This window comes from Cricetulus griseus, unplaced genomic scaffold (assembly GCF_003668045.3).
Source record: "Cricetulus griseus strain 17A/GY unplaced genomic scaffold, alternate assembly CriGri-PICRH-1.0 unplaced_scaffold_2, whole genome shotgun sequence".
Classification (NCBI taxonomy): domain Eukaryota; kingdom Metazoa; phylum Chordata; class Mammalia; order Rodentia; family Cricetidae; genus Cricetulus; species Cricetulus griseus.
This window is the reverse complement of record NW_023276919.1, coordinates 5,290,064-5,318,028: the sequence shown is the minus strand read 5'-3', so window position 1 is coordinate 5,318,028 and position 27,965 is coordinate 5,290,064. Positions and strand designations below refer to the sequence as shown.

General features: G+C 41.7%; 1 pseudogene; it reads left to right on the top strand.

Annotated features, from left to right (window-relative positions):
• The window catches only part of LOC113838189, a 60,074-nt pseudogene extending 39,406 nt beyond the window's left edge, over positions 1-20,668 (top strand).
• Positions 20,669-27,965: the final 7,297 nt, after the last annotated feature.

Sequence of the window (27,965 nt, the reverse complement as noted above, 5' to 3'; positions counted from 1 at the left end):
TATTTGGATCTGTAGGTCTGGCCCCTACACATGTTCCAGCAATTCACAAATGAGGGGGGATATTGTGGTGAGCTAACTCATAGTCCTCTCTCTGGGTCTGGATTGTAGCTGAGTTTGTTGGCCTGCCAGCTTCCCCTCATTGTCACCATCTGGGCAAGCTCTCCAGCACTGCCCTGGCTATTTCAATTAATGTAGCAGACAGCAAAGAAAGGGGGCAGTTCTCCTGCTCTCATATCCTTGGGGCCAGTTCACCCACATCCACAACACTGGGAACAACTCTACTGTTTTGGCCAGGAAAGGTACATTGATAGAGATGGAGAAGTCTTGTAGATTCAAACTACCTTTATTCAGATAAATCCCAGCCAAGCACAAGCCAAAGCATGCCCAGAGGCAGCAAGGCAGGCAGGGCAGAGAAAAGGGGCCCGCACGTGTCTGCAGCACCTTAAGAACCTAACCTTCCTGACTTTCCCTTGACCATGCCCTGACAGGCGTGGTTACAATGTCTTCCTACAGTACTGGGTCCACTCTCCAGATTGTTGCACTTTGTGAGGGGCACAGCTTCCATTCTCATGACTCCAAGATTGAGTGTCTCACCTGTCACATGTGGCAAGGGGTAGGGGGAATATTTCCCTTACCATTCCCATCCCATGGCACATGAGGCTAGGTCAGCTCTCTGGCTCTCTCATCCACAGAGGTGGTCACTTGTGTCTCCACCAAGAAGGTCAGCTCCAGTGTGCTGCCCAGTAGAGTTGCAGGGCCTGCTCTCCTGTGTTTTGCAGCTGGTGAGGGGCAGGACCAGTACTTCTACTCTTGTGCCCTTCTCACCTGCTGCTGTAGGCAAGAGGTGAGGTGAGGGGAAGGAGGGCATATTTCCTCACTCATGCTACCACATGGAAGTTGAAGGGGGCAGGGTCAATCCTTCTTCTGTCATGCACCCTGGGACCACTCACCTTGTCCCTGCCAACAGGATCAGCTGCACTGTGTTGCACAGGCAAAGTTCAGGGCCTCATCTCCTGAGTGCTACTGCCTCTGGGGGGCAATGACCATTCTTCCACTCTCATGACCACAGGAAAAGCTCTCCCTTCTGCCACAGACAGCCAGGGGCAGAGGGAGTCATCTCTTCATCATCAACTCTATCTTATGGCAGGTGAAGGGTAGGACCAGAGTCCCATACTCACTTGCACTGCTAGATCACTTGTGTCTCCATCAATTGGGGCAGCTCTATTATGCTGCCCCAGCTAGGTTCAAGGCCAACTCTCCCAAGTGCTGAAGCCACTGAGGGGCAAGATCCTTTCTCCCACTCTAATGACCTAGAAATAGCTTTTCCGCCAGGGCTAGGGGCAAGGAGTGTATCTGTTCCTCACACATGTGACCATGTGACAGACCAGTGGTTAGCTCTCTCACTCTCTCATCTTCAAAGCTTGCTCACCTACACCTTGCTAGCAGGGACAGTTCAATTGTGCCACCATGGGGAGTTGCAGGAACCCCTCTCCAGAGTGCAGCAGTTTTTAAGGGGCAGGGCCAGTTCTCCCTAGAGCTTTAGCCTGTGAGCAGCAGGACCAACTCTCTGTAGCCCTACCCTCACTGCTTTTGGTAGTAACAGGATCCACAGACATCAACAGAGACCACTGCTGCCAAATGGCCATGAACCCAGACATGGTCCCTGGAAGCAACCCAGGCCTGGACAACACCATGACCCTTGGTGGCAGTGCAGGCTACTCATATCTGCATGGTCCTGGCAGAGGCTCAACACCTACCCCTAGAAGGTGGCCCAGGCCCATGATGTCTGTGTGGCCCTTAATGATGCTACAGACCGTGGAAATCAATCCAGACCCCAGTTGTCATTGGTCCATGGACCCAAACATGGTCCTTGTGAGTTGCTCAGGCTCAAATGTCATCTTGGTCCTAGTTGGCAATGCAGCTCATTTACATTGGCATGGACACAATAGGAGCATGCCCCTTGAACCACCACATGGCACCAGGCTGTGCCCAGATCCCGGACATGGACATCTGAACTCCTTTCTATGGCAACAGGAGCCTTTGACATCAGCATAGGTCCTGTCTATGGCTGGTCCACAGATCCAGACATAGCCCCAGCCACAGCTCAAGCCCATACAATTTCTTGTCCTTAGGACACAGCACACGGTACTCAACTCTGCATGGGCCTGGCAGCCACACAGCCATTGGGCAAGAAGAAGGCCTTTGCTGCAACATAGGCCACAGACATCAGCACAGACTTAGGCTGTGACAGAACCACAGGCAAGGAAGGTCCTTGGTAACAGCCCAGCAGAGATGTTATCATAGCCCTAGTTAGCACTGCAAATCTCCCAGATCAGCATGGCCCAAGTGTCAATGTGGCCCCCAAAAAGCCAACAGTGTCCTCAGATAGCAGCCTGGATCCAGGGTATCTGTTCAGGCTTCGCTGGTAACAGAAACCACAGACCTGGACGCGGACCCTTCCTGCAATAGGACCATGGAGCCAGATTGTCCCACAGCTGCAGTTTAGGATCTACTGACACCATAACTCCACGGGGCAGCACCAGCCACCTAGGTTTGTATGGTCCCAGTGTAAGCGTGGCCTGTGGACCTCTGCACAACCCTCTGTGGCAACAGAAGCCATAGATGTCAACTCAGAACTAGCTGTAGCCGGGCTACAGACCCAGACATGGCCTCTAGCTGCAGTCTGGGGCAGATGTCACCATGCTCCTGGGTGGCAGCACAGTAATCCTGGATCGGCATTGCCGCTATGGGGGCAGATCACTTGGATATCAACTGGGTCACAGGTAGTGACCCAGACTCTTGGCAAACACAGGGCCCTCAGTGATAACAGGAGCCACATACATCAACAGAGACCCTTCGAGCTGCATCAGGCCTAGGGACCACGTCATAGCCTTTGGTAGGAGCCCAGACCCAGACATTCAAATGGTCCTGAGTGGCAAGCAAACCACCTACCTCAGCCTGTTCCTTACTGTCATTGCCTCTTCAGATATGCTGATTTTTCCAACACATTATTACATTATTCTGTCTCTCTGTGTCTGTCTGTCTGTCTGTCTGTCTGTCTGTCTCCTCCCTCTCTCTCTCTCCCTCTCTCTCTCTCTCTCTCTCTCTCTCTCTCTCTCTCTCTCATTTCACCACCTAAAATCACTCACCATATTAGTGCCCAACTGCTAGAAGCCAGAGATACCAGGAGGGCTTACAGGTGAAATTCTTCCCTTCCCATGTTTAAGGACCTAAAAATTATTTTTTAAAGATTTTATTTATTTATTATGTATACAACATTCTGCTTCCATGTATATCTACACACCAGAAGAGGGCACCAGATCTCTTTACAGATGGTTGTGAGCCACCATGTGGTTGTTGGGAATTGAACTCAGGACCTCAGGAAGAGCAGTCAGTGGTCTTAACCTCTGAGCCATCTCTCCAGCTCCCTAAAATTATTTTAAAAATATTATTTTTAAACATTCTGTTTCTACAACTTCAAATGACTATTTATCTTCTCTTTCTTTTTCCTTTCTTCTTTTTGTTGTTCTTTTCTTCTTTCATTTTTATTCAAGGCAGGTTTTCTCTGTATATCCCTGGCTGTCCTGGAACTTGCTCTGTAGAACAGGCTGGCCTCAAATCAGAAAACCCATGCCTCAAACTCCTGAGTGCTAGAATTAAGGGAATGTGTCTTTAGTGCCCAGGTTGTCTTATTGATAAAAAGTTAAGTTAACTTGACTTTAACCTACTAGATCTCTTTAATTCTTTTGAACCAATTAATTTAGACAAATTATAGAGTCAAACTGTTAGTAACATAGCTAGTACGCACATTCAGCTCATAGACACTGAGCACTGCTCCCTCCTCAAGAAGCAATGTGTAAATTTTCATGTGCTTTATTTTCAAGTGTTTATGTTTAGCATTTTATAAATCTAAAAATATAATTTTTCGCTTCCTCTTCACATTGATATCTTATTCATCATTGGAAACTTTCTCTAATGACTCAGTGAGAATGATTCTCTGCTCCCTTGCCATTTCTGACATAATCTTTAATACATCTCTATGAAAAATTCTATCTGACTTCACATATGTCTCTCTTGCTGAACCCACTGTTCTTTCCCAGTGGATTTGTGACATCCTCCATCATCCAAACTTGCATGAAGATGCTTAATAACTGTTAAATGAATGATTCTCAGTCAAATTTATTATATTGAAGAAAAATAATAACCTGATATTTATAGTGATCAAGGCAATTGTTAGAGACTAAAAGCCCTGGTCTTGAAACCTTACAGTACTATTTCTTTCATCTATTTCATTACTTTGCATTCAGTTTAGAAGAAGGACGTTTAGCCGGGCGTTGGTGGTGCTCGCCTTTAATCCCAGCACTCGGGAGTCAGAGGCAATTGGATCTCTGTGAGTTCGAGACCAGCCTGGTCTACAAGAGCTAGTTCCAGGACAGCCTCCAAAGACACAAAGAAACCTTGTCTCGAAAAAACCAAAAAAAAAGGACGTTTAATAAGTTGATGCTTCTGTTCCTTATTTTTCTAAATGTATATTATATTACTTTTAACCCTCCTTAATTTACCTTCACTTCATTCTTCATTTATTTTCATGAACTTGTGGAATAATTTATATGTAACTAGACATTTAGAATATAGTTTCATCAAGATCTATTTATTTTTTATATTTTTTATTTCAAAACAATCTTTTTTCATTTCACATACCAATTCCAGTTCCCACTCTCCCCCTCCCACTCTCCCCACTTTCCTCTCCCAATTTCTTTTTCACTCCTCAGAGAGGGTAAGGCTTCCCATGGGGAGTCAATGAAGTCTGGCACATCTCTTTGAGACAAGACCAAGCCCCTCCCCCTATATATTAACTAAGTAAGGCATCAATCACTCCAAAGAGAATGGGCTCCAGAAAAAATTTCAAGTATTAGGGATGAATCTTTGTTCCATTGTCAGTGGCCTCACAGTGCACCCAAGCCACACAACTGTCACATACATTCAGAGGGCCCAGTTCAGTCCCATGCAGATTCCCCTGCTCTCTGTTTGGAGTTAGTGAGCTCCAACTACATCAGGCCAGCTGTCTGTGTAGGCATCCACAAAATAAGATATCCTATTTTAATGGAACATATCCACTCTTTACCTCACCAATTCTAAGCATGCTATTCCTTCAGTAATTTGCTTGAGATCTGGTAGAGAATCAGAAATAACTAGTTTTCATGAGTAGAGGCTACAGCAATGAGCTCTCCAAATAGGGTACTGTATTTAAGGAAAATCATGTATCAAGTGTTGTTTGCTCACAGCATAGAAATGCATAGAAATACAAAATTGTGTGTGTGAGTGTGTGTGTGTGTGTGTGTGTGTGTGTGTGTGTGTGTGTGTGTGTATGTGTGTGGTAATATGTCATTTCTCTTACTGTAGCCCTCACAAAATTCCTTGAGATAACATTTATGATGACAGATTAATCACTGAAGTGTTTCCAAAATTTATGGTACCAAGTAGGCATATGTTTAGCTAAATTCAGATCATGAAACCATGATCCATTAAGAAATGATGTTAATGGCGATGTCGGCATTAAATCTTTTTACTATAATAAATCGTATTTGAAGCCAATGTAGTGTTACATAACAGATTCGTAAGTAGTTTCATAGTTCCACGATTATATCAAAGACTGTGGTGTTTGTCTGTGTGTGTGCACGTGTGTGTGTGCCTGAGTGTACGCCCGCACAGGCGAGTCTGTGTCTGCGTGGTATTGAATTTTGAATGATGTTTTTGCTTTGCTCTTACTTTTGGTGGAGCACTCCACCCAGCTCCCAAATAAATCACTCACAGAAGCTTATTCTTATTTATGAGTGCCTAACCTTCTCTTGGCTTATTGCTAGCAAGCTTTGCTTAACTTAATCTGTCTACCTTTTCCCTCTGGGATTTTTCTTTCTTCTGTATATCTTACTTCCCTTCTTACTCTGTGGCTGTTGCGATGGCTGGGTGGCTGGCCCCTGATGTTCTCCTCTCCATCTTCTCTTGTTGCTCTGCCTTCTCATTTCTCCTTCTGTTTATACTCTCTGCCTCCCAGCCCCACCTATCCTTGCTCTTGACTAGGTATTGGCTATTCAGCTCTTTATTGGAACCACCAAGTGATTTAGACAGCCACAATAACACAACTTCACAGAGTTAAACAAATGCATCATAAGTAAAAGTCAGACTTTAAGATAATTTTCCCCAACAGTTTGCTGTGTCTAATTGATGCTACCTTCCTGGAGAGGAAATCTGTACTTTACAAAACTTTAAAATTCTTTAATTTAATTTCTATGATTCTTTTCCTTAAAGAAAATATCATAATTTTCTGAAAGACATGCATACAATAGTCATCATAGTATTGTTTTTTTAAGCAAACAATAGAAACAATTGAAATACCAGACAATATATAACATATAATATTCCATGCATCTGTATTTTGGAAGTTGGAGAAAATATTACAGATATATAAAATTATATCAAAATTCTAATTGTTTGCTAAATTAAAAGTTTATTTGTGTCCTCTTCTCCCAATAAGACTGGGAGCGACAGAAGTCCTACCTTCATATGACCACTCACAACCAAAGGTTGATGGAAATTCTGCCATGGCATGCTTGCCTGCTATAAAAGAATGAAATAAATGGTGGAAAATGCCAGCTCTTCCATATGCCAAAAAATAGTGTTTGCCCCTGATGTTGATAGTCATTGGGAGAATTCATTGTAAAGTAATACCTGGCATGAATGGGGCTAGTGAAAGTAAAGAGGAAAAATGAATGCTTTCAGAGAGAGCCTAATTGCTTTATTTTAGCAGTTATAAAATACCATTTGTAGTGTTCTAAAATGACTAAATTCTCACAACACCTATGTGAAAATAAGCTGAGCTGTTGTTTGGAGAATACTGTGAAAATGTATTTAAATTAAATGGCACTTACATTTCCTTAGCATATATTAATCATATAAAATGCCTGGTTTGCTGTGATATTTTTATACATGTATAGATATATATTCATACTTTTTGGCTTATATTGCACTTCTCCTTGCTGATACCCTTCATAAAGTTATGTACAAATAATTGTCATTTTCCTTTAGATGTTTATTTCAAATGTCTTTTTCCTCTTTGTTGTCATCTACCTCATGCTATGTCCTGGGAAGTTAGAGAGAATACAGAAATGAATAACATATCCCTTTGTCAGATGAAATTCACAGGCCAATGGAAAAAAAACACATTAGTTGAAAGTTTGCAAGAACATTATAATAAGGCACTTGAGGGGCATACCATATATGATGCCAGAGAGGCCATCAGAAGGGGAAAATAAGTAGAGACAGTGTTAATAGTGATGAGACAGTTGTTTTGAGGAGTAGAAGTTCAAGAGCTCCCAAACAGAAATGTATCAGTAAAAGGCTTAACATTGATTTTGAAATATTTGTCAAACTTATTGCCCTATCTCTATGCTAATATGGTAGTTGATGCTTCAGTTCAACAGGGAACATTCTAGAATTGTAGAATTACAGAATCAGATAGTAGTTATGTGTCCTCATACCAGGATATAAGATGCCCTGCATAGGATGCTAAGTAAGTAAATGTGTATTCTCTTTTTTCTCCATTTTTTATTTAAATTAGAAACAAGATTGGTTTACATGTCAATCAAAGATCCCTCTCCTGCCCACCCACAAACACCCTACCTATCTTATAATCTTTCTGCTTCCCAAAGAGGGTGAGGCCTTCAATAGTGAGTCTTCAGAGTCTGTCATATCCTTTGGGATAGGGCCTAGGCCCATTTCTGTGTGTCTGGGCTCAGGGAGTATTCCTCCATGTGGAGTGGTCTCCCAAAGTCCATTCCTATGCTAGGGACAAGTACTGATCTACTATAAGAGGCCCCATAAATTTCCAAGGCCTCCTCACTGACACCCACGTTCATGGGGTCTTGATCAGTGCCACGTTGGTTTCCCAGCTATCAGTCTGGGGACCAAGAGCTCCCCCTTGTTCAGGTCAGCTGTTTCTGTGGGTTTCACCAGCATGGTCTTGACCCACTTGCTCATCACTCTTCCCTCTCTGCAACTGGATTCCAGTTCAGTGCAGTGTTTAGCTGTAGGTGCCTGCTTTTACCTCCACCAGCTGCTGGATGAAGGCTATAGGATGGCATATAAGTTAGTCATCAATCTCATTATCAGGGGAGAGCATTTAAGATAGACTCTCTTTGTTGCTTAAATCATTAGTTCGCATCATCCTTGTAGATCTCCAGACATTTCCCTAGTGCCTGATTTCTCTTTAAACCTACAATGGCTCCCTCTATTATAGTATCTCTTATCTTGCTCTCCTCTATTCTTATCACCAATTCAACCTTCCTGCTACCTATTATCCTCTTCACCCCTCTTCTTCTCCCTTTCTCATTCTCCTCGATCCCTTTCCCCTGCCCACTGCTCATAATTTGGTCAGCAGATCTTATCCCTTTCCCCTTCTAAGAGGGACCATTTATGTCTCAGAGTCCTTGTTTCCTAGCTTCTCTGGTGGTATGTATTGTAGGCTGGTAATCCTTTGCTGTATGTCTAAAATCCATGTATGATGGAGTACATACCATGCTTGTCCTTTTGTGAATGGGTTACCTTGCTCAGGATAGTTTCTTCTAGTTCCATCCATTTGCCTGTGAATATCAAGATTCCATTTTTTTTACCCCCGCTGAGTAGTACTCCATTTCATAAATGTACCACATTTTCTCTATCCATTCTTCAGTTGAGGGGCATCTAGGTTGCTTCCAGGTTCTGGCTATTACAAGTAATGCTGCTGCGAACATCATTGAACAGATGTACTTGCATGAATGTGCTTCTTTTGGGTATATGCCTAAGAGTGGAATTGCTGGATCTTGAGGTTGAATGGTTCCCATTTTCCTGAGGAATCTCCATAGTGATTTTCCAAGTGGCTCTACGAGTTGGCAGTCCCACCAGCATCGGAGGAGTTTTACCCTTTCTCCAGATTCTATCCAACATAAATTGTCATTGGATTTTTTTTTATTTTAGCTGTCTCTTTTATTAAAACAAAGAAATCTTTTGAAACTACTATTTGAAACTATAGTAAAGTCACATCATTTCCTTCTCCTAAACCTTCTAAACTCTTCCATGCAACAACACCTGCCCTCTTCTAAATCCAATACACACACACACACACACACACACACACACACACACACACACACACGGTTTGAATACTCAGTAGGGCAAAAGGGCCTGGCTCTCTTCTCTTGGTTCTCACACAGCAAATCACTAAGGTTAATTCCAGCTCCACAACTGAACATTTTCCTCCTGTTTAATTAATCATAAGTCATAACAGTGTCCTGAAAACTACAAGTATCTCTTTTGCCCCAATACTTTCTCCTTCTCATGCCACATGTATCAAATATATATACATATATATACACACACATATATATATCATATATACATTAAATTATATTTATATATATTAATTATATTTTATTATTAATGTTGATTTATTATTCATTAACTATTTTAATTATATGATATTTATATTATCATAGTATAGATAGATAATACATTAATGTGACATACATGTGTATGAGATCAGTATCAGCCCCAAATGAATGCAAATTAACTGTTTTACTGGGTCCTCTTTAGAAATAATCATTTGAAACATTGTGTGCCTACAGTATAATAATGACAATGGATTTGGTATATCCTATAGCATGAAAGAAATTTTACCATTTGCTCTATCCAAAACCATCTTTGCTGTACTACTGTTCCCTAATGCTACTTACCAGGAGATATTAGCTTCTGGCTAGTGTTCCATTAATGTTTATCATCTTTATCACCATATTTATAGCTATTTGACAATGATGAATTGTTAAAATGGTACAATAATAATTTTTTCTCAGATTTTATTCCTAAGAAATGAGAAATCATATATGTCCATAAAATATGATTATTTAAAGATTGTTCTTTTTAGAGAAAATCACGTTGTGCATAGTGCAATGAGGGTTTATTATACAACACCCTATTGTTTCTAATGATGTAAACTAATAATTTCCCAGCATGCCATCCATCATTTCAAGATAGACAGTTAACACTGGAAATGCTGCCAATTTAATAAATGTACATAAAATTGTTAATCTAGGTAGTGTTTATTCAAAACAGTAAAAAAAAATAAATCAATAGAGACTGATTTTACATCTTTGCATGTGTTGATAAAACACACATGCTAAAATAACAACATTCTCCTGTTCACCAAGTTAAAATTTTCCTAATTCAAAAATGTCTAATGCATTGCAGAACATAGAGCCTAATTTTAAGACATGAATGGTAGTCCAAATAATGAACATGTTAAATATATGGTGTGTGTGTTTGTGTGTGTTTGTGTGTGTGTGTGTGTGTGTGTGTGTGTGTGTGTGTGTGTGTGTGAAATAATTATCTACATGCACACTATACAATAACATAGAACATTAAGTTTCAATTTTTAAAGTATAATTTTCTTATAATTTTTTTTCATTAAAGGCAATTTTAGGGACTGGAGAAATGTCTCAGCATTTAAGAGTATGTTCTGTCCTTTCTGAAGACCCCAGATCAATTCCCAGCACCAACGTCAGGTGCATTACAACTTTTTATAACTTCATCTTCAGGTGGTTGGATGTCATGACCACTTTTAACCTAGTTCCCTGTTATCTGTTGCTGTTTTCAGGCCTTCATGGGCATCTGCATGCATGTACTATGTATACATATGAACAAAAATAAGGAATTGAATATTCAGGTAGCTTTGCTACTCAAGGTGAGAGCCATATACCAATAGCATTGTCATTTATGGGAAAGTACATATAAATTTAAAATGTATGCTATACAAAGTCAGAATCTCCATTTTAACAAGATCCTGGATGATTCCTATGTGTATTGACATTTAAGGATATAACTTATATGAAATCTATTCCTATGGTATCTATACTCTAGATAGAAAACTGGAGGATAGAAACAGAACAAAGAAAAATACAAAAATTAGAGGGTAAAAATGAGGAACGGAAATTTTAAAAGAATGATCAGAAAAGGGCTCAAACGTGTGTTTTCTCCAAAAATCTCCTTATACAGCCACTCTTACCCCTCCTCTGAAATGTACATTCTTTGGTCCTGAAGCCTTTAAGCTATTTTATCTGTTTATAGCAATGTTACTCAACCAGACAGCAGGAATCATTTGAGGATCTTTTATTTAAATACTTGGTTCTTCCCCTGGCCCAATTAAAGAAGAATCTCTGGTGATGAGCCTGGGGGAAAATCAGTACTTTGGAAAAGCTCTCCAGATGATTCTAATGTACAGTAAGGATGGAGAGTCACCTTATAGTGACTGCTTTAATTCAGTATTTGCTGATCAGAAAGTTGGATTCCGCAAAGCAACTCTATTACTTTCTTGGCATATGTGTATATATGTGTGAATGTGTATATGTATATGTGTGTTTGCAAACTAGTTATCCACTAGAATGAAAGTAATGACTATCCTTCATGCACACTATACAATAGCATAGATTATTAGGTTTAAATTTTTAAAGGATAATTTTCCTATAAAATTTTTCCTATGAAAGGCAAAGTTGGGGACTGCATATCAAGAGGAACCCTATGAAGGGGCTGTACCAGAGGGATAAGATCCCATTATGGCAGGGGAAAGGCTTGAAGGATCACATCTCAACCACACAGAGAAACTATGGAAAAGGCAATGTGACCCGTCCCGAGGGTCAGTCATTCAGGGTTCCGAAGGGGGGCTGCCTGAAAGAGTCATGGGCAAGAGAAGGAAGGAGACCAAGTGGCACAAAAGAGGGGACCAGAGTCCATCTGTGCAATTGTCAAGGTCTCGATTTTTTTTTGGCTCAGAGTGGGCTTATATAGCCCTGCAACAAGGAAATTAGGCAAGCGGGGGGGGGTAGCAGGAAGGAATGTCTGGTATTTGCTGGGGCTGGGATATTCTTGCGGTATCTTCAAAACAGCAGGCAGAAGACCCATGCCTTTTCTCGGAACGCAGTCCTTAGCAGTCCCACTTGGCCAAACTTATCCAATTACAAGATATATGAGGCTCACAGAGCTGGTTTTAAGCCGAAAACTTAAAGGTCATAAAAGGACTTACAAAGATGCGCTTTAAACCCATAGTTTAGGGCCCATGGCCCTTAACATCTCCCCCTTATTTTTTCCTTAACAAAGGAGGGAGGTGAGGACTAGGCCACAGGTAGCATTCTAAGGGCGTCTTTATTCATGACCATCTTTGTCTTAGGTTAGTTGGACCTTGCCACCTCACTGACTCTACCCATCTTCGGGTGATAAAAAACCTCCATCCAGGGGTTCCATGTCTGAGGTTAGTCCAGGAGGGAAGGAAGTTGCCTGTCATTGAGGTGGCCATTTGTACCCAGGGCTACCAGTGTTGCATGCCTAGGAATGGCAAGTATGTCTCTAAAGCCTGTGACTAGACCTTTAAGAGTTTAGAAAAATTAAGCCTCTCTTGATGGCCCAAGGGGTTGCCTGGTTCGCTCTGCTCGCCACACTGCTCGTCACCTGGGTACTAGATCCGGTGATACTGTAAGGAGACAAAATCTTTAGAAAGGGATGAATCTATTTGACATTTTATAAAGTGAGTTATTCTTTGGAAGGCCCATGGGCCAAAAGAAATCAGCGGCAATAATCCTATAAGCGGTCCCAGGAGGGACGGTAGCAAATAGAAAGCCAGGGGGAGGTTGAAAACCAATTTTTTATACCAGGACTCTTGTTGTTCTCTTTGCTTCTTTCTATCCTCTAGATTTTTCTTTATTTTTTTAATATTGTCTCGTATTAACCCAGTTTTATCTTTATAAGAACAGCATTCCTCTTTAAGAGCTGCACAGAGGCCGCCTTCTTTAAGAAAGAACAGATCAAGACCTCTCCTATTTTGCAACACCCCCTCAGATAGAGAGACCAATAAGTCTTTTAAGTTTTGTAATCCTGTGTGTAATTCCTTTATATCTTTGTCCACTGCCATAGACAGTTGTGCATATTGTTGTTTGGAAGTTATCAGTGAAGCTAATCCTGTCCCGGCTCCAGGTGCCCCTAAGCCCAGCACAACAGCTAAGGTGATGGCTGTAATGGGCTCTTTCTTGTGACAGGGGCCTTTCCTCCCAGCTAGGGAGCAGCTCCTCCGGGGCATGTACCTATAGCTAGTGCTATAGGCTTTTGCTAACTTTTTAATTGACTGTCTCCTAGGGCTCAAATCATAATTTTTCCTGCTAAGACATTGACTGACTGATTGGATGCTCCTTTTGGCAATGTAAAACTGATTTTGATAATTCTTAAACTATATCTGAGGCAATATAAATATCTCTAATCATATCCAAGGCAATTTAGGCATTTCCATTCATCGGCATTCATAAATTCACAATCACAACACACATCCAGGTGTGGCCACACCGTTCATTCATAACTTGCATACGTCTCACATTTCTCCTTTTGCCTAGGTTATGAAGAGCTTGTAGAAAAGAAAAATCCCTAATTGAAATTTCTAACATAGTAGCTTATAGTCAATCATTGAAATATGAGCATTCAAAATTTGAACAATTCTAAGCTTAAATATGTTGCCTTTTCTTTTCTATAGGTCTCAAAAACAGTCTGGCTGTTTCAATAGCATTTATATACATTAATCAGCCATCAACCATGGCGGAATCTTCCAAGGCTGTAAGTTGCAGTCCCCAAGCCCGACTGCCTCTATGAAATGCTGCCAGCAGCATTTCTCGCTGTGGGCGAAGTAACTCTCCCAACCTTTTCCCAGGTCTGGGGAGCTATGTCTGGTCCCATTAAAAACAACCATAGATAAGCTTTATCAATAAAACAGAAAAAATGAACTAAATCTTTCTTTTTGACTCTTATTTCTTTTTATCTTCTTCTTTTTAACTCTTACTCCTTTTTTATCTTTCTTTTTAACTCTTACTCCTTTCTCCCTGTGGGCTACCTTAAATTCTGTTATGAATTTAAATTCTTTACCCATAACATGGCCCATGGCATTGGGACAGCAATGATTGGTACCTTACCTCCACCTGGAGAGGGCTCGAGTCTAGCTGACTGCAGGATCCTCTTTGTCCCGGGCTGTCTTTCCGCCGTCCAACAGCTGACTGTACTTCGGGTCCCCTGTTCTGGTGCCACTTGACCCGTCCCGCGGGTCAGTCATTCAGGGTTCCGAAGGGGGGCTGCCTGAAAGAGTCATGGGCGAGAGAAGGAAGGAGACCAAGTGGCACAAAAGAGGGGACCAGAGTCCATCTGTGCAATTGTCAAGGTCTCGATTTATTGAGGCTCAGAGTGGGCTTTTATAGCCCTGCAACAAGGAAATTATGCAAGCAGGGGGGGACAGCAGGAGGGAACGTCTGGTATTTGCTGGGGCTGGGATATTCTTGCGGTATCTTCAAAACAGCAGGCTGAAAGACCCACGCCTTTTCTCGGAACGCAGTCGTTAGCAGTCCCGGTTGGCCAAACTTATCTAATTACAGGTTAAATGAGGCTCACAGAGCTGGTTTTAAGCCGAAAACTTAAAGGTCATAAAAGGACTTACAATCATGGGCTTTAAACCCATAGTTTAGGGCCCATGTCCCATAACAGCAATGGTAGTAGGGTGAGGTTATAAACCCTCAAAGCTCTGCTCCAGTGATATACTTTCTTTCAAAAGGGTGCATATCCTAATGATGCTACAACTGAAGACCAAGTATTGAAATATAAAAGTATGTTTGGCATATTTCTTATTCAAACCACCATAGAAATTAAATTACCTCTATGAAGAACTAAATAATTAGTACCTCAAAAATCTATAGCAAAATCAATTTTATCCCTTTAAGAATGCTAAATGAAGTGAAAAGAGATTTTGTATGAATGCTCCATATAACATGAATTTTTAACACAGGATCAGGAAATAAATTAAAAGTAATTCTAACTAAAATAAATTTTGAAAATTATGAAAGCAAAATACCTCCCCAAGATTAAGTTCTCCCCTTCTTGTCAGATTTCTGCCTCTCACACTTGATCAGCAGGCTCCTCAGTACTAAAGGTTGCACCACTTCCCCCACTTGGAGAATAGAAGATTAAGTTAGCAGTCTACCCTCAGTCACATTTGGCTGTTGATTTTTGCTTCAGCTCCAAGAAAGGTTCTGCGCTGAGAATTACAGCACTCGCTTGCTGGGTACTGAGGCAATTTCCCCATGTCTCCTACAATAGAAGCTATGTAGTGGAAACTCAAAGTTGTAATGTGCACCACTAGTGGATAAATTTGGTGATTAATGTAGAATAGGGCAGATTTGTATAGGCGAAATTTTGGGAGCTGCAAAGTACCGCGCCCAAAACATGGCGCTGGTTTCCACCTTCTGCCAGCCCGACGGCGAGTGCTCTCTGTGGTAAACAACTCCTAATTTGGTAAAGGTCATGTATCCTCTTAATTCTGCTTGGAGACAACCAATCCTGACACACCACGTAGGGCTAGGTGATTGGTAGATGTAGACTGTATCAGGCCCTGTCTCCCTCGACCCGGGGCTGCCATTTCACTGTAAATCAAGAAGTTCCCGATTAAACTGTGTTGAAGAAGATTTCTCGGGGTTGCGTCGTTCTTGCTGGTCAAGGATGGACGTGACAAGTGGTGGCCTGTACGGGGAAACAGAACTTCTGACAGTCGGGGTGGCGCCGGTAAGTTCCCAAGGTAAGTGGAACCATAAAGTCCACGGTGAATGTGGAGATAGGTCTCCGGTAAAGGAGCACCAAGGCCCTCAACAAAGAGGCAAAAAAGTCTCTGGAGAAGAGCAAGACTGTTCGTGACAATAGCGAACCGAAAGTAAAAAACCTCGCTCCTGCTTTAACTTGCAGAGTGAGAGTAAGTGAATGGACCCTGCTGTTATAGTGGTGATTTGGCTGCTTTTTAACATTGCAGTGTGGGCTTTTGTTTTCTAGTGTTGTTATCCAACTTGCACATCTTCGGAGCGCACAAACTAAAACAAAAGGCACTATAGGATCGTCACAATCACATCCAATTTTTCTGGCTCTTCAAGAGCTGCTTAATTCTAAAAATTTAAGGGTAACTAAAGCCACGTTGCAGAGGTTCCTGAATGAATGCAACACCATCGCACCCTGGCTCGCTGCCTATGGCAATCTCATGGTGGCTAGTTGGGATAAGTTAGGGATAAGTTGGGATAAGTTAGGATTTTGCCTGGGAACAAGGAACGTTGCCTAGTGTTCGCCCGGTATGGCGTCTGGTGCACAGCTGTCTAGAGGACCAAGAGGGAAATAAGAAAGCTATAGCGAATGGACAGGCTGTCCTTGAAATGCTTCAAGAAGAAAGATCAGAACAGTCAGAAAATGAGGGAGGAAAGGAAAAACAGAAAGGGAATAAGAAGCAAGTCTATCCTTTTCTAGGAGAGTTGAGGAAGGAGTTAAAAGAACCAGGAGAGGATTCAGAATCAGAGCAGGATATATGTGAGGATGAGGACCTCACGGAGGATGAGGAGGGAGAGATTATTGAGCTCATGGAAAAACATTCCTTAAAAGTATCAGAAAACCAACGCCCTAAAATGGCGACTGTAAAGCAAGGGCACCACCCTATCACTCCTCCCCGCTACTGCTCGAAAGAGGAAGAAAGTGGTCCTGGTTGCTCTACCTTCTGTCCGGAAGTGTGGCGTATGGTTCGCACTGAGTTCCAGATTACTCAACCACTGGCTTATCCAGTTTTTACAGATGGTAACCAACATAGATATTATGAGCCAATTGACTTTAAAATACTCAAAGCTCTGGCAGAGTCAGTACGCACCTATGGGGTGACGACAGCTTTTACAATTGCTCAGGTAGAAGCACTCACTCACTTCTGTATGACACCTAGTGATTAAATGAATTTGGTAAGAGCTTGTTTATCACCAGGACAATATTTGGATTGGAGAGCTTTCCAAATTGAGTATGCCAATGATCAAAGTTCGACTAATCGCGCGGCTGGTAATCAATACTGGGGTGTGGACATGCTTCTTGGTCAAGGACGTTTTGCACAGCCACAAACAGGATATACTCCTCAAGTGTATGATCAGATTAACCAAATAGCCATTAGGGCTTGGAGGTCTCTGCCTAACAAAGGTGAGGTCAGTGGAAATCTTACAAAGATATTACAAGGTCCTATGGAACCCTTTTCAGACTTTGTGGCAAGAATGGTAGAATCTGCAGGACCAGTGTTTGGGGATCCAGATGCTGCTATGCCTTTGATCAAACAGCTGATTTATGAACAATGTACAAAGGAATGTAGGGCTGCAATAACTCCATATAAGGGTAAAGGCCTTGAGGTCTGGATGAAGGTCTGTAGGGAGTTAGGGGGTCCGCTGACTAATGCTGGCCTAGCAGCCTCTGTGATGCAATTAACTAAGAAAGGCGGAAGTTCAGGAGCTTGCTTTAAATGCGGCAAGCAAGGGCATTTGAGAAAGCAATGCTCGGAGGGAGGAATTACTAAAGTCAATAACTCTACCCCGTGCCCTAAGCAACCTGGCTTATGCCATAGATGTAGAAAAGGAAATCACTGGGCTAAGGATTTTAGATCAGTAAAAGACATCAGTGGACAGCCTCTTGTTCAGGGTTATGGAGGAGCCTGTCCAAAAAAACGGACGACGGAGCCCACGACCCCAGGGCCCACAAATATAAGGGGCCATGGAGGATCAGAACCAGGAGCAGAGTCCCGAAACCTGGCCCTCTCTTCAACATCCGAGGGACCGAGGAGAGCGGGACCGAGGAGAGCCACTACAGGCTCCACGGAGCTGGACTTACGCTCCACCACCAGACTCGTATTAACTCCCAGAATGGGGGTCCAACTCGTTGATACTGATTTTAAGGGACCCCTTGAGCCTGGCACAGTAGGCTTGCTTATAGGAAGATCATCTGCAGCATCGAAAGGTCTAGAGTACATCCTGGAGTTATAGATCCTGATTACATGGGTGTAGTAAAGATCATGGTAGAATCTCCTAGAGGGATTACAGCCATTTCTCCTGGAGACAGGATAGCACAGCTACTGCTTTTGCCAAGTTTGCATGACAAGTTTCCAGCTCAAACCAGGGAGAGAGAAGAGGGAGGCTTTGGTTCCACTGGATCAAATTTAACTTTCCTAGCTTTAGATCTTAATCAACGTCCAACCCTTGAGTTAATAGTGAATGGTAAGAAAATTTTAGACTTACTAGATTCTGGAGCTGATAAGAGCATCATAGCCACCAAAGATTTGGCCATCTGGCTGGCCTATACAGGTCTCTTCTCAAACTTTACAAGGTTTGGGTCATGCTAAGGCTCCTGATAGGAGTGCTAGACAATTGCCTTGGAAAGATCAGGAAGGGCATTCAGGGACCATGCAGCCTTATGTGTTAGACTTACCAATTTCACTATGGGGAAGAGATTTGTTAAAGGATATGGGTTTTAAACTCACAAATGAATACTCAGAAACATCTCAAGATATCATGAAACGAATGGGATACCTTCCCAGGTCGAGGCCTCGGAAAACATCTGCAGGGTCGAACTAGTCCTATTATTCCACAACCGAGACCTAAAAATCTAGGTCTGGGTTTTTCCTAGGGGCCACTGAGGGAGGGATTCCTATTACCTGGAAAACAGAAGCGCCGGTATGGGTTCCTCAGTGGCCACTTTCCTCTGAAAAACTGAGGCTGCTAGGACTCTAGTGCAGGAGCAGCTGGATCTGGGGCATATAAAATCCTCTGTATCTCCATGGAATACTCCTATTTTTGTCATTAAGAAAAAAATCTGGTAAATGGAGACTGCTTCATGATCTTAGAGCTATTAATCAGCAGATGCAAATTATGGGCCCTGTACAACGTGGTCTTCCACTTTTAACTTCTTTACCTGCATCATGGCCTATCACCTCTATAGATATTAAAGATTGTTTCTTTTCCATACCTTTGTGTGTCCAGGATTCAGGGAATTTTGCATTTACGCTGCCCTCTTGTAATCATGGCCAATAGTCCTACTATGTGTCAGTTGTTTGTAGCAGAAGCCATTGCTCCTTTGAGAGTGGACTTTCCAAAGATTAGATATGTTCATTATATGGATGCCAGAGATGATAAAATGCTAATAGAAAATATGGATATTCTTTTGTGTGTGCTTCCAACATTCTCCCAGCCTACAGCTTTGCTGTGGCAAGATGGTCCGTTGCTATGGATTTATTCTAAATCCTCCCCAGGAAAAACTATTGAATACTATCCTGCAGCGGTTGCTGACTTGGCTCAAAATGGGATACAGCAATGCACTCAATATTTTGGGACACTACCAAATAAGATCATAACCCCATATACTGCTCAACAAGTTAAGCCATAGATGGAACTGTGGATAATTGGGCCATTCTTCGGTGCGGATTTTCAGGAGAAATAGATAATCATTATCCAAAACACCCTCTAATGTCATTTTTAAAAGAACATCCCGTCATTTTTCCTAAAATGACTGCAGCAGCTCCTGTTGCTGGAGCCACAAATATTTTCACTGATGGATCCAAGACGGGCTGTGGAGCCTATATGATAGAGCATCAGGATCCAGTGCAATTTCAATATCAGCCTGGCTCCCCCCAGATTATTGAATTTTAAATTGTTCTTGAAGTGTTTAGAAATTGCCCGTTCTCCGTTAATCTGATTTCTGATTTGGCATAGGTTGTGGATGCCGTTAAGGCCCTGGAGGTTGCAGGACCTATCAAACCTAATAGTACAGTTTGCAAACTCTTATAGGAGTTGCAAAAGTTGATCCGGCATCGCGATCAGAATTTTTTTATACAACATATTAGGGCTCATACCAACTTGCCTGGACCTCTATCAAAAGGCAATGAGATCGTAGATCACTGTACTAGAGGGGCATATGTATTTTTCGCTTCCCCTGTGGAGCGAGCACAGCAATTTCACAAACAATTCCATGTATCTGCAAAGACTTTACAGCAAAGGTTTTAGCTATCTCGAGCGGAGGCTAGACAGATAGTATTGAATTGTCAACAGTGTATAAACTTTTTTCACCCCCCTAGCCTGGGGGTCAATCCCAGAGGGTTATTGCCCTTGAAGATCTGGCAAATGGACGTAACTCATTTTTCAGGATTTGGAACTCATAAATATATCCATGTGTCTGTGGATACCTGTTCAGGCATCATCTATGCCACCCCCATGAGTGGGGAAAAGGCTCGCAATGTCATTGGACATTGCTTTGAGGCGTGGGCTGCCTGGGGAAAACCTCAGCAATTAAAGACTGACAATGGTCCTGCTTACACAGCTCAATCTTTTACCTCCTTCTGTAAACAGATGGAAGTCCAATTAAACCATGGCCTACCTTATAATCCCCAAGGACAAGGAGTAGTTGAAAGAGCTCATCTCACATTGAAAGAATGTTTATTAAAACAAAAAGGGGGAATAGGCCATGGTAGAACACCAAAGGAACAACTATCCTTGGCTCTCTTTACTCTGAATTTTTTAAATTTGGATTCTCAAGGCCTTTCTGCTGCCGATAGGCACCAGACTCAGGCACCTGCTCAGAAGGGCTATGTAAGATGGAAAGATATCCTTACGGGTCTATGGCATGGACTGGACCCGGTGTTAGCATGGGCGAGAGGTTCTGTTTGTGTTTTCCCTCAGGATCAGCAAGACCCAGTGTGGATTCCAGACAGACTAATGAGGTGGTGCAACAAATAAGATGAAGCCTCCGATATTGATCCTGCTGCTGACCTTGACAACACCGTGGCTGATCCAGGCCAGAGAATAAATCCTGTGGTCCATAGCGAAAGCGTGGCCAGTTCCCTTGCCTGTTCATAGCACATCTAAAGTTTTGCCTGTTTTCTTTTCTACTAGTTGTGAATTGCGCTTGCCTTGTGTAAATTTAGACCCTGATACTGCCCAGTATTCATCCTCTAATATTTCTCTCCATGGAGCATTATGCTTCTCCCTTATTAATAATTCTAACCCATGCATTTGGTTGAAGAATGGTTCTGTTGGCAATTGGCTTGATCCCCTTACTCATAACCAGATCTCGAGTGCTATGCTCACGGAAGCCCTGGCTCTGATTAGTACAGGTGCTAGTTCTGGCTCCGGCACTGGTACAAATGGGACCAAGGATGTAAATATCGCTACATTTCTGATGCTGATGGAGGGGCTCCAACCCTCAAATTCACACTTTAGTCAAGAGAACTCCACTGCTCGACAAGTCTTGCTTTATTGTGCACCCAATCGAGGCTATCCTCCTCATTGGATGCCCTGTCAGAGTCCGGACCACAAACTTAAGCAGATAGCTCCAGGTTTTGAATTTACTCCCCCTCTTGGCACTAGGTACTAGTATAACCTAACTCAGGGAGGTTCCCAAAGAACAGACAGTAAAAATACCTGGCCATGGTTTCAATGGGTACTCTCCAACGAGCGTGGAGCATTTACTTCCCTTGAACCTTTTGCGGTTCTCCAGAATCTCTGCATAAGACTTCTTAATGTTTCTGGTACTAGGGATGAGCAGGGACCTTCTCTTGAGAATCTATCAATACATAAAACTTAGAATAATCTCACTCTTCCAGCTAGTCCAGTATGTTTAAAAGCTCATTTTTTCTTTCTGCTCTCTAATGCTACTAATGCTACCAAAGAAGTGATCTCGTGCAATTCGACTGACATCTCCTGCATTGCTAGTCAATGTTGGAATGGTACTGCTAATACAGCAGTAGTGATGAGGATTCCTATGTATGTTCCTATTCTGGTTAAAGTGGATACAGGAACATTTCTCATTACGGAAATCATCAGAACCAAACGGAATTTTGGCATAACTGCAGCATTGGTTACTGCCATAACCCTTTCTGCAGCAGTGGCTATGACTGCTGCCGTTGCCATGGCTGCTCAGGTCCAATCAGCTGAGACAGTCAATGACATTGTGGAAAAAACAGCCACAACATTAACTACCTTAAGATCTATTGATGGCCACTTAAAAGCTGGCATCCTAACTGTGAACCAAAGAATGGACCTGTTGCAGGAACAGGTGGATGATTTAGTAACCTTAACTTCCATAGGATGCATTCATTCCTTTTCTTCTTTATGTATCCCCTCCAGGATATCCAACAATTTCATGGAGAACAGCAACCTGAGCTGGCAGCTGAGTGCCTACCTTCAGTGAAATTGGAGTCAACAGTTCGAGAACCTGATAGACACCCTAACACAACAGATTGTTGCTGTGAATGCTACACACCTGAGCCTGCCCACTGTTAATACCCTTTTAACTGCCCTTAAGCAAGCCTTTAGTTTAGTTAAGGAATGGGCTGGGGTAGGGGTTATGCTTTCCATGATGCTGTTAGCCATTTTTATTTGCCTGTAGTGCCTATGCAGGATCAGGAAGTCACAAAAATCCCAAGCTACCATGTTGATACCGGCCTTTGCTGCTGTGGAAGCAGTACAATCCCCTCAAGCATGGTTATCCATGCTGACAGACAAATAGATGTCTGTCTCGCCCTTACTGAGTGAGTGATGCGTATCTGAATCAGCCATGCTCAATGACGGGCACCTACCCTCTTGCTGAGCGAATAGCATACATGTGTTCCCTTCAACCTAAGACATGAGCCTGTGAGGGCAACACAGTGACTCTTTGATGGGTAAGATAGGGACACTGGGGTTGAACCTAAGACAGAGATGACTGAAATCTAACAACAGATAGATACTGCTACACCTATAATATTAAAACATAAAGGGGGAACTGTTGGGAGCTGCAAAGTACCGTGCCCAAAAGATGGCGCCGGTTTCTGCCTTCCACCAGCCCGATGGCGAGTGCTCTCTGCGGTAAACAACTCCTAATTTGGTAAAGGTCATGTATCCTCTTAATTCTGCTTGGAGACAACCAATCCTGGCCCACCACGTAGGGCTAGGTCATTGGTAGATGTAGATGGTATCAGGCCCCGTCTCCCTCGACCCAGGGCCGCCATTTCACTGTAATCTAGAAGTTCCCGATTAAACTGTGTTGAAGAACATTTCTCGGGGTTGCGTCATTCTTGCTGGTCAAGGGTAGACTCAACAGTAGAAGTACAATACAAGAGGATAATGCAACCCAGGACTTCCTTAGGAAGGAGATATTGCTATTACACATATAAAAGGAATAAGAAATAAGTTTGTCAGTTTATATGGTCAATCTGAAAATTGAGAGCCAAATGTAATTCACCCTAAAGCTAGCTTCTGTCACGATTTGCTACCAAAAAGTTCAAATTTTGTACTTGTCGTACTTTCTCTTGAGATGTAAATGCATTTCACAGTAAATGCAAGGCTCTTCTTCAGAGGTACAACAGAAAGTAATGGCCTATAGGAATTTTATTGAGTATATTAATCCAATCCTCAGGCAGGTACAACAGGAGCAATGAGGAAAGAATGAGAACTTTGAGTACAATTACTGCACTGTATAGCTTTTCTGCCTATGGCTTTTTTTTATTTACATGCATTTGTTACTTCACTTGAAAGAATATTTGCTCTAAAATGCAGGGAAGCTTAAAAAAAGACCAAGTTAGTACCAGATGCAAATCATGGGAAAAATCTGTTACATGTGTCTTAGCAAAATACAAACTTCTTGGTCCAAATGATGAAGGGACCCTTTGAGATTGCTGGAATAATTCCCCACTCTATTCTTAGCCAAGGAAGATGCAGGAATCACTAGTCCTTTTGGAACAGACCTGTCTGCAATGTCAATTACTTGGTCAATAAAGGCAGGAATTTTCTAAGTTCTAGACCACAGTAGGCTGTGAACTTAGTTCAGAACCAGCTTAGAGAACTTAGCCATACCCTATCTTAAAATAAAAAATGTGAGTGAAACATAATGATAAATATGTCTGAAAATGCCATAAGGAAGTGCATGATTTTTATGTTAATTAAGTACAAAATAAAAAGCTGACCTTTAAAAGATAAAAGGTAAAAATGAACAAATATATAAATATTTTAAATACTACTTGTTCTTAGCTTTAGGAGATCTGTAGATCTGATAACTACTTTCCTTACACAAAGAGGAGAGGGTACAGAGACTCTTAGAGAGAAAAGCCATCTTAGGATGAAACAGAGATTGAATATGAGGGAATATCTAAGGAACACTTAGGACCATATGAACCTGAAGACATAGGGAATAATTTCCTTCTAGACTTTTCTTTTGCCTTTTTAAAATTTAATTTAGAAACAAGCTTGCCTCACATGTGAATCCCAGCTCCCTCTCCCTCCCCTCCTCCCCCAGCCCCCAACCCTCCCCAACCTCCCACCTGATCTCCCCTTCACTACCCAGGTGAAGCCTTCCATGGGGGATCTTTAAGTCTAACATATCCTCCAGGGCAGGGCCTAGTCCCTCCTCCACGTGTCTAGGCTGAGAGAGCAGCTCTCCATGTGGAATGGGCTTCCAAAGTCCATTTGTACTACAGGGATAAATGCTGATCTGTTACCGGAGGCTCCATAGATTGACAAGCCTCCTCACTGACACCCACATTCAGGGGGTCTGGATCAGTACCATGTTGGTCTCCCAGCTATAAGTATGGTGGCAATGAGCTCCCACTTGTTCAGGTCAGCTGTTTCAGTGGATTTCATCAGCCTGGTCTTGACCCCTTTGTTTATTATACCTCCCTGTCTGCAACTGGGTTCCAGGAGTTCAGTTCAGTGTTTAGTTGTGGGTGTCTGCTTCTGCTTCCATCAGCTACTGGATTAAAGCTGGGTTGCCATTTAATGTAGTCATCAATCTCATTATTGTGGAAGGGCATTTAAGGTAGCCTCACCAACTGGGAGAATGACTGCAAATCTGATGTCAGGCTTCTAGAAATAATACTGCAAAAGAATGCATTTTTGTTGTTTGAGATATTATTTTTGGTAATTTGTTGGGTCAACACTAGGAAATCAAAGTAGCATCCAATACAAAACACATTTATTGCATAAGCATAGGTGAATCTTCACATTACTGGTAAGGAATCTGAGCCAATCAGCAGTTTAAATCAAATTTTAAATATGCTCATTTTACACTAAGTTTGTTCTCTATCCAGTAATCTACACTGCTTGTCTAAGAGAAATCAATTGTCTTCTGAGTGAGCACCACATACTTAATATACACATGAATCACCAAGGGTATTATTATATGCGCTTGTCCAGTTGTAGGCCCGGAAGGCAGCTGAGATTCTCCTTTTCTAACATGCTATAAGGTGACTATGAAATTGCTGGTGCACGGACTGCCCTTCAGGTTGTAAGGATATAAAGCAGCATTTTGAAAAGTGTTTATGCAAAGGTTCTTACAGTGAAAAGTTTCAGCTTTGTGAGACAGGTAGTCTCTGTAGGAGCTACTCATCTTTGCTGTTTAATATGACAATTGTCCTAGACAGTGTAAAAATAGACATGGTTCAGTAATACAACTATCTATATGTACTAAGTTTTAAATTTCTCATCATTTTCATATCCAGCAAAATACTGTTTTTCATTAAAAATTTTTAGGTATTAAAAATACATTTCAAAAAATGGGGGCTTCAGGGAAGAGTACACTACTTGCTTATCCAGTACCAACTGATCAGCCCTGAAAACTTCCATACAGGTTATATTTGGAATGTGGTGTGTGTGTGTGTGTGTGTGTGTGTGTGTGTGTGTGTGTGTGTGTGTGTGTGTGTGGTGTGCATGTGTGTGTGTGTGTGTGTGTGTGCATGTGTGTGTGTGCATGTGTGTGCATGTAGACATCAGGCAGAGGAAGAGATCTGGTGTCCTGTTCTCTATCACTCTCTATCTTATTGCCCTGAAAACCTGAATTTCAGCTAGCAACCAACATATCCTAGTAATTTTTCTCTGTCCACGACAGCACTGGCATTACTGGCTTAAGTCTGTTTTTACATGGGTACTGGGATTTAAACTCATGTTTTCATGCTTTAGTAGCAAGTTTTCTTATCCACTGAAACATTTCTTTGTTTTCAGTTTTCTTATCTACTGAAACATTTCTTTGGTTTCAACAATCTTTAACATTTTATATGCAAAGACAGTGATAGATAGTTTGAAAAAGCTGGTTGGGCATGAGGCTTAGGGAGTGGAGGAGAAATCTGAGGACAGGGAGAGGAAAAGGAGGCAACATCAAAAAAAAAAACTGATAATGGCTAACTTGAAACGAGGTCTCCCAAGGGCTTCCTAGAGTCTTCATTTGAATCCCATCATCTTGAACTTTGTAAGATGGCTCAGATATCTTATGGACATTGTAGTTAGAGTTATTTCAAAATAAACAAGAATTTCCCTAGTAATCCAAAGAAGAATGTGGACACTGTCTTTACCGAAGCATATCTTCAATGTACTCTTGACTTAATACTTTGTTTCATTTTCAGCATTAACTTCTCATCTTGCTAAACTCTGAGAAATATAAACTTTAGTTCACAGAAAGTTAAAACATTAAATGATAAGACTATTAGCACTTTGGACATTTCTCTATCTGTACTATATACTATAAGTTTAGATCCTTAGTTAATGTTCATAAGTTTAATGATTATGAAAAATTGAGATAATTAAGGTCCAGCTATGTATTAAAGACTATATTTTGTAAAACATTCAACTATATAGGCTGAGTTCAGCCAGGTAACTGTTCCTCTTTCCCATGTCATTACCCTGTAGTGAAACAAGACCTGATTGCTACTTGGTGAGCATTTCTCCAGATACAAGAAAAATATTTTGTATGTTGTGGTTTTTCTAACAGGCTGTCATTCAATCATACTAATAAAATGGATAATAGTGACAGAAAATTTTCTAAGATTTGATCTGAAACTGATATTCAGTCATAAGAAAATATAATATGGCCTGATGAAAGTTGGGGCCCTTTGTTCCTCTCTGTTCTGCTTCCATTGAAGACAATTTTAAGCATTAGATGGTCTTGGATATGAAAGAATTTTGTGTTCTAAATATTATGAAAATATGAGCAATTAGAGAAATGAGAGAAATTGACATTTATTATATAGTTTGCTGCTTCCTTTATTCTATAACATAATCTCAGTTAAGGATTACTTTCAACAGTCAAGTTAAAGATGTGGAAATGAAGGCTTGGGAGGGCTTGAAATTATGTAAGATACTTTAAAATTCTGCTTGGTAACACTAACAGTTTAATCTATTACTATATTCAAATTAAGTTATTGTCTTCTTTGAAGCTATTTGCAAGAACCATCAAATACAATAAATCGAGGATTCAGGCTACTTCCGTGTACAAACTATCTCCTTCTTTGTGATTACTGTTTTGAGTGTTGACTTAGCTCAGTTAAGAATTTGTTCATTTCACTGCAGGATTTTGGTTCTTATAATATAAGATGAGGAAAACAATACCACAAACACTTTTATGACCTGGCATTTCTCAGCTTTAACCCATGAGGTTTGGCCTGAGTGGGGGTGTGTGGGCCTGGAAACACCTAGCAACCCATTGGCAGCCATAAAGACCAAACAGGGGCATCTTGTCATCTTTAGAGAGCTCTCAGTTCCATGATGTAGAACTAGAGTCGTGTTTTTTATTTTCCATCTTTATGACTATTTCTTAACAGTCCTTTCATTACCATGCAGGAACCATATCTGTCCTCTCCTCTCTGGTGGCTCACTCCTAACCTTCTGTCCTCACAAGTTACTCTCTCACCTATCCCCTCTGCCCAGTTGGAGGCCTATTCAGATGCTTGGGCACATAGAGATGCAAATTGGGAGGCATATTACCCTGAGGCCAAGATAAACAATAGTAGCCTTACTGGCATAAAAATACAATAGTGGGCCAGAGCTTTCCTTTGCTACTGTTTACTGAGGCTGGAGGCTGGACGCCAAAATATTTCATAACAGAATTATGTGGTTGCCCACAAGACACGACATGAATGTACAGATATCCCACAAGACTAGTGAACTCAGTTATCACAAAAGAAACCAACAAAAATCCTTGCACAACTCTGCCCAATAGGATGGTTTTACATCTCTCACAGGAAATATCTCTCTGCCATTATGTTCAAGGACACTCAAAAAGCACTGTTTCCCTTG